General features: G+C 39.9%; 1 protein-coding gene across 4 annotated transcripts in view; it reads left to right on the top strand.

The window, feature by feature from the left end:
* LOC138349741 (solute carrier organic anion transporter family member 74D-like) overlaps positions 1-7,997 on the top strand; it is a 507,981-nt gene that overhangs the window by 240,940 nt on the left and 259,044 nt on the right. The gene's annotated exons all lie outside the window — the stretch shown is intronic.

Here is a 7,997-nt window from a genome sequence, read left to right as displayed (position 1 = left end):
TTGAACCTGATCTTAACAAAGTCACCGCCTTATTGAACCTGATCTTAACAAAGTCACCACCTTATTGAACCTGATCTTAACAAAGTCACCACCTTATTGAACCTGATCTTAGCAAAGTCACCGCCTTATTGAACCTGATCTTAACAAAGTCACCTCCTTATTGAACCTGATCTTAACAAAGTCACCTCCTTATTGAACCTGATCTTAACAAAGTCACCGCCTTATTGAACCTGATCTTAACAAAGTCACCGCCTTATTGAACCTGATCTTAACAAAGTCACCGCCTTATTGAACCTGATCTTAACAAAGTCACCTCCTTATTGAACCTGATCTTAACAAAGTCACCTCCTTATTGAACCTGATCTTAACAAAGTCACCGCCTTATTGAACCTGATCTTAACAAAGTCACCGCCTTATTGAACCTGATCTTAACAAAGTCACCTCCTTATTGAACCTGATCTTAACAAAGTCACCTCCTTATTGAACCTGATCTTAACAAAGTCACCGCCTTATTGAACCTGATCTTAACAAAGTCACCGCCTTATTGAACCTGATCTTAACAAAGTCACCTCCTTATTGAACCTGATCTTAACAAAGTCACCGCCTTATTGAACCTGATCTTAACAAAGTCACCGCCTTATTGAACCTGATCTTAACAAAGTCACCGCCTTATTGAACCTGATCTTAACAAAGTCACCGCCTTATTGAACCTGATCTTAACAAAGTCACCTCCTTATTGAACCTGATCTTAACAAAGTCACCGCCTTATTGAACCTGATCTTAGCAAAGTCACCGCCTTATTGAACCTGATCTTAACAAAGTCACCGCCTTATTGAACCTGATCTTAGCAAAGTCACCGCCTTATTGAACCTGATCTTAACAAAGTCACCGCCTTATTGAACCTGATCTTAACAAAGTCACCGCCTTATTGAACCTGATCTTAACAAAGTCACCGCCTTATTGAACCTGATCTTAACAAAGTCACCGCCTTATTGAACCTGATCTTAACAAAGTCACCGCCTTATTGAACCTGATCTTAACAAAGTCACCGCCTTATTGAACCTGATCTTAACAAAGTCACCTCCTTATTGAACCTGATCTTAACAAAGTCACCTCCTTATTGAACCTGATCTTAGCAAAGTCACCTCCTTATTGAACCTGATCTTAACAAAGTCACCTCCTTATTGAACCTGATCTTAGCAAAGTCACCTCCTTATTGAACCTGATCTTAACAAAGTCACCGCCTTATTGAACCTGATCTTAACAAAGTCACCGCCTTATTGAACCTGATCTTAACAAAGTCACCGCCTTATTGAACCTGATCTTAACAAAGTCACCGCCTTATTGAACCTGATCTTAACAAAGTCACCGCCTTATTGAACCTGATCTTAACAAAGTCACCTCCTTATTGAACCTGATCTTAACAAAGTCACCGCCTTATTGAACCTGATCTTAACAAAGTCACCACCTTATTGAACCTGATCTTAACAAAGTCACCTCCTTATTGAACCTGATCTTAGCAAAGTCACCTCCTTATTGAACCTGATCTTAACAAAGTCACCACCTTATTGAACCTGATCTTAACAAAGTCACCACCTTATTGAACCTGATCTTAACAAAGTCACCGCCTTATTGAACCTGATCTTAACAAAGTCACCGCCTTATTGAACCTGATCTTAACAAAGTCACCGCCTTATTGAACCTGATCTTAACAAAGTCACCGCCTTATTGAACCTGATCTTAACAAAGTCACCGCCTTATTGAACCTGATCTTAACAAAGTCACCTCCTTATTGAACCTGATCTTAACAAAGTCACCTCCTTATTGAACCTGATCTTAGCAAAGTCACCTCCTTATTGAACCTGATCTTAACAAAGTCACCACCTTATTGAACCTGATCTTAACAAAGTCACCACCTTATTGAACCTGATCTTAACAAAGTCACCGCCTTATTGAACCTGATCTTAACAAAGTCACCGCCTTATTGAACCTGATCTTAACAAAGTCACCGCCTTATTGAACCTGATCTTAACAAAGTCACCGCCTTATTGAACCTGATCTTAACAAAGTCACCTCCTTATTGAACCTGATCTTAACAAAGTCACCGCCTTATTGAACCTGATCTTAACAAAGTCACCACCTTATTGAACCTGAGCTTAACAAAGTCACCGCCTTATTGAACCTGATCTTAACAAAGTCACCGCCTTATTGAACCTGATCTTAACAAAGTCACCTCCTTATTGAACCTGATCTTAACAAAGTCACCGCCTTATTGAACCTGATCTTAACAAAGTCACCACCTTATTGAACCTGAGCTTAACAAAGTCACCGCCTTATTGAACCTGATCTTAACAAAGTCACCGCCTTATTGAACCTGATCTTAACAAAGTCACCTCCTTATTGAACCTGATCTTAACAAAGTCACCACCTTATTGAACCTGATCTTAACAAAGTCACCACCTTATTGAACCTGATCTTAACAAAGTCACCGCCTTATTGAACCTGATCTTAACAAAGTCACCGCCTTATTGAACCTGATCTTAACAAAGTCGTCTCAAGTTTCAAGATCATGGTCAATAAATCACTAATAATGTATATATTGTATTCAGGAAATTCTTGGTCTTTATTAGTTGTCCCTACCTGGCTGTACCTGCGGAGGCTGAAGGCTTCAGCTCTCAAGTCCCGCCTCAGACCATTCTATCGACTGGTGTACAGGTGCCCGAGCCTTTTGGGCACCTGTATATCGACATGTGAAGCTGAGAATAGTGTCTGCCTCCACTATTCTGTTTCTTAGTGTATTTGATATATTCACTAATCTGACAATAGATTATTCTAATGGCTCACAAACTCATTCGTATATCAGTAATTCCAAATTGCCCGCTTTGTCAAATCTATACCTCTGAGTATTTTGTATGTGGTGATCATGTCTCTCCTTCTCTTACTGTGGCGTGTGCTTTATTTCTTTTGAACAGAGGCAAAAGCATATCTTTGTCTTTATTACACAAATAAACATATCGTGTACACCTTAATAATGTTAAATAGGCACAAAAAATGCTTTAAACACGAATCTACTGGTCGCACTCCATTCACCTGGGCTGTGGGAGACTCGAACCGTCGACCCCCAAGCGTGTGTGCGACCCAAGCTGTATCGACCGAGCTATCGAGTGGTCTTAATAAGGACGGTCTCCAGAAGCACCATATCCTGCTGCAACCCGTTCTCGCACTTTTTTACAGTCAATATTGACTTATTAAATACGTCTTATACGATAAGATGCTTATCTTAACATACTAAGAAGGTTAGGTAAGGTCGGTGTTTTCTATGAAGCTTTTCAAGGTAAATTAGTGTGTTTAGTATGTCACATATGCACGTATTTAATAAGTCAATATTGACTATACGAAAGTGCGAGAACGGGTTGCATTAACAAAACATAGACAACGGATATAGTGGAATCTTGATGGAAACAATTGGGTAAAACCTCTCTACGCCCACAACAGCACTCAAGAACAGACAGGAAGCCGGTCTAGGCTTCGAATACCCTTTCGTGTAGAATCATATCAGATAATATCATCTCTGGATTTTTTTTGGTCAGAACTGAACACCTTCGAAATGTGTGACCAAAAATGGCCTAAACCCCCCAAAAAAGCCCCCCAACCGCGGCTCGGGGGGTTCAATTACAAGGAAGAGAAATTGCCAAATGATCTGATAAGTTGGTCCCGCTCGAGGGGGGGGGGGTATAGAGGGTGTTCGAACAAGTGCGCATCTGTGCGCAGTGAGGTGAGTGTGGGGGGGCGGGGGTGTATAGGTGACTCGAATGTCCAGGATTTGAATAATTAGTGCATTTTAGGAGATCTACTGCTACCTGTACAACTCCACAAGGGCCGTGACGAGGATTCGAACCTGCGTCCGAGAGCATCCCAGACGCTGCCTTAATCGACTGAGCTACGACATGGTCAAAAGGAGTATGTCTACTTCTACCTGTGTGTGCTCTTTATGGGGAGGCAAAGTCAGGGGTTAAAGTCGTTGGTTGTATTACTATAAAAATATTTGCAATGCAAAAATTGGAATACTGTAAACATTGCAATACTATCAACATTCCCGTGTCTATACTATACACATTTGTGATGGTAAGAATGTTTTGTTTACATTACTTATTTTATTATTTATTTATTTTATTACTTATTTATTGTTTACATGCTGGGTGTCTTAGAGGTCACCTTGTGGTCACCTTGAGATCACTTTCAGGTCACCTTGAGGTCACCTTGAGGTCACTTTCAGGTCACCTTGTGGTCACCTTGAGATCACTTTCAGGTCACCTTGAGGTCACCTTGAGGTCACCTTAAGGTCACCTTGAGGTCACCTTAAGGTGATCTTAAGGTCACCTTAAGGTCACCTTGAGGTCACTTTGAGGTCACCTTAAGGTCACCTTGACGTCATCTTGAAGTCACCTTGACGTCACCTTGAGACGGTTCCGAGGCTCAGTGTCCCCGGGCTCGGACCAGCTACAGCCTCCAGAGTCTGGTCAACCAGGCTGTTGGGCGCCGCTGTTCGCAGTCAATCTTGTAAATTATAGTCCGGTTGACTATAAAGATGCTTATGAGATAATAAGGATTAGGTGTCCTTATTATCCTTTATGTAGTTCACTTTTGAACACCTTGAGAAGCCGGCTAGCTACGTCCGGCCCAATAGTCCGGCTCAGTGTATGTGGCCGGCCCAAGGTCGACCTATTGACCTGTTAAAAGGTCAATAGGTCAATAGGTCTACTCATCGCCTGGAACATAACAGTTGCAGGCGAGGAGTCACAATAACGTGGCTAAAAAATGTTGACCAGACCACACACTAGAAGGTGAAGGGACGACGACGTTTCGGTCCGTCCTGGACCATTCTCATAATCGACTTGAGAATGGTCTAGGACGGACCGAAACGTCGTCGTCCCTTCACTTTCAAGCGTGTGGTCTGGTCCACAACAGTTGCCTAACTTCCGGGTACCTGTTTAATACTAGGTGAACAGGTACATTAGGTGAAAGGAAGCGTGCCTAGTCGATGGAAGAAAAAATTGTTTCGATTCCGTGATTTGAGTTTATTTACCAGTAGTTTAACCCTCTTGTTGTCTGCCTGGTTGAAGTGGTGATTCAGTAGTTTATATATATATATATATATATATATATATATATATATATATATATATATATATATATATATATATATATATATATATATATATATATATATATATATATTTTACCATGCCATTTCACGATCTGTATCACTATGTAACAGTAATTATGTTCATTATATAAATTAGATCTAATTTGATGCTAATCTGCTATTTTTTTATCAATTTTTTTTTTTTTTTTTTTTTTTTTTTTTTTTTTTTTTTTTTTGAGATATATAGAAGAGTTGTTACATTCTTGTAGAGCCACTAGTACGCGTAGCGTTTCGGGCAAGTCCTTAATCCTATGGTCCCTGGAATACGATCCCCTGCCGCGAAGAATCGTTGTTACAACCAAGTACACATTTTACTGTTGCGTTAAACAGAGGCTACAGTTAAGGAATTGCGCCCAGTAAATCCTCCCCGGCCAGGATACGAACCCATGACATAGCGCTCGCGGAACGCCAGGCGAGTGTCTTACCACTACACCACGGAGGAGGTTTTTGTTTACTAAACCTCTTAGTTATATATTTTTTTCCATTCTAACTCTATTCCTCAGCCAGTGTATACTATATAAAGTTCTTACTAAGCTGCTACGACTGTATTACCCTCTCCTTAATTGGGAAATATCTCGTCCCTCTTCAATGTTGGTTAATTTAAATTGCCAACTATTATCACTTTTTATTTCTTGCGGAAACAACATGATTTCAGGTATAATTTTTCTATCATAGTTGCAAACCACGTGTATCATATACCCATCTTGCTAATTATATACTTATGCAACTTAAACAGCATTCAACAACTTACAGTTACACGATGTTTGATCAAAGTGATGGGGTTTCTAGATGTGAATTTGTGTATACCTCGAACAATTTGACACAAACAAAAGGTATATTAGAAAGAGCTCTGAGATAGGAAATCATGGGATTGTGAAGGTGGTATTCACTCTCACGAAGGAAACCAGCTAAAAGCACCGTTCCAACTATATCCGGTCGAGGTTAGTATTTGTGTAAGGCTTAGTGTATTTGGTCCCTTGTGCTTGGTGATGTGAGAGTCTGCCTCGCCAGCTATCATGATGATAATAATAATAATTTGCAATAATTTCACGATTAAAATTATGGCAATTAAGCGTTCTGGAAAGTGGCTTCATCGTGTAAGCAGAGATTGTTTTTGTAAAACTTTAACCTGGAATGTTGTTTGTTCATCACACTATTCTGTCGTGTGAATTAGTGTGACGACTGTAATTTAGATAGTTATATGAAGCTGTCTGCTCTGTCGGTACCTGCGGTCTGCTGCGTGGTATTAAGGCAAGGATTAGTCTGCTTCTCAACTTCGTGTAAACACACACTGAGATAAGTGTTTACAAGTAAGGAAGACTCATTGTAAGTGTTGCTGGTGATGTTTCCAGCTGCTGCTGACTGCTCTTCCAAGCGACATTTCTCAAACTAATTCTTAAAGATGTACTCGACCCTAAGCGACAGAATGTAAATGTTATCATTTAGCATTGTTAAATGATAACAGCCTGGACTATAATTGGCTGTGTGGGCACAAGGTGACGGGAGGTGATTAGAGTGATGGGTTAGGAAGCGTTCCTCACCCTACAAACGAGTCATTGAGATATTCCAGGAAAGGGAAAAGAAGGACACTGTTGACTGCTCTCTCTCTCTCTCTCGTCCACCCGTTTTTTATTTTCAGTAAAGCCGGATAGAGAGAGGGGAGACTCAGGTGTTCAGGTCAAGGTATTTTGTGGGATTGTCAAGTCAAAGGCGACTCGAAGGCCAGCATAATATTTCTTCGTAACATTTATTTTTAAGTGAGTTAGTGGCTGGCAAGTATTAATAATATTTTACATGTGTGTGTGTATGTGTGGAATACGTGTATTCCACACATACGTATGTGGAATACGTCTATTCCACACGTGTGGAATAGCCTGATGTGTATGTTTTAGTGTATATATATATATATATATATATATATATATATATATATATATATATATATATATATATATAATATATATATATATATATATATATATATATATATATATATATATATATATATATATATATATATATATATATATATATATATATATATATATATGTTTATGCATATTCTTATGCTTCAGGATGTGTTGTTTTTGTTTGTGGTGCTGTGTTGTTTGTTTGTACTTTCATGTATGATACATGTGTCATCAGAGTGTGTTGCTACGTGTCGAAGTGTGTCAAACGTGATTTTTTCACCATAATTATATGTATCATTCTTAATAAGAGTTCATTCATTCACTGAATCATTCTCGCTATTGAGCTCTTGTATATATATGGTGTGTATGCGATGGTGGTATGTTGTATTCACGTAATTGGTACATATTATGTGTTCGTGTCAGTATACAGTTGTTTAGTGCACCTGCTCCTTACCTCGGAATCATCAATTGGTACCGGGTGCTCTTAATTAAATCTATGGCCACATAATCTATCGCTTCTTGGCATAATCTATCTAATTTCGCGTCCCCCTAGAGAGAGAACTACGGGCTCACCATAGCCCGTGCTACTTGGAACTTTTTGTTCCAGGTAGCGAATCTTTAACAACAACAACAACAACAACGCGTCCCCCCCTATACAATTCGATTGTATTCCGCCCCCCCCCCCCCCCCTTGTTGTTGGCTTGCCGTTGTGCTCTGTTGTTTATACTCGTGGTTTGTCCGTTCACGGAAGGGAAGGGAATTATCAGGGGGAAAGCGCCAAGCCATTACGACTATATAGCACTGGGAAGGGGTCAGGATAAGGCTTTGGGATGGGACGGGTGTGGAAGGAATGGTGCCCAATCACTTAGACGGTCGGGAAT

The sequence above is a fragment of the Procambarus clarkii genome, chromosome 43 (assembly GCF_040958095.1).
Source record: "Procambarus clarkii isolate CNS0578487 chromosome 43, FALCON_Pclarkii_2.0, whole genome shotgun sequence".
In the NCBI taxonomy this organism is placed as follows: domain Eukaryota; kingdom Metazoa; phylum Arthropoda; class Malacostraca; order Decapoda; family Cambaridae; genus Procambarus; species Procambarus clarkii.
Note: the sequence above shows the minus strand (reverse complement) of the source record. Positions and strands in the feature narration are given on the sequence as shown.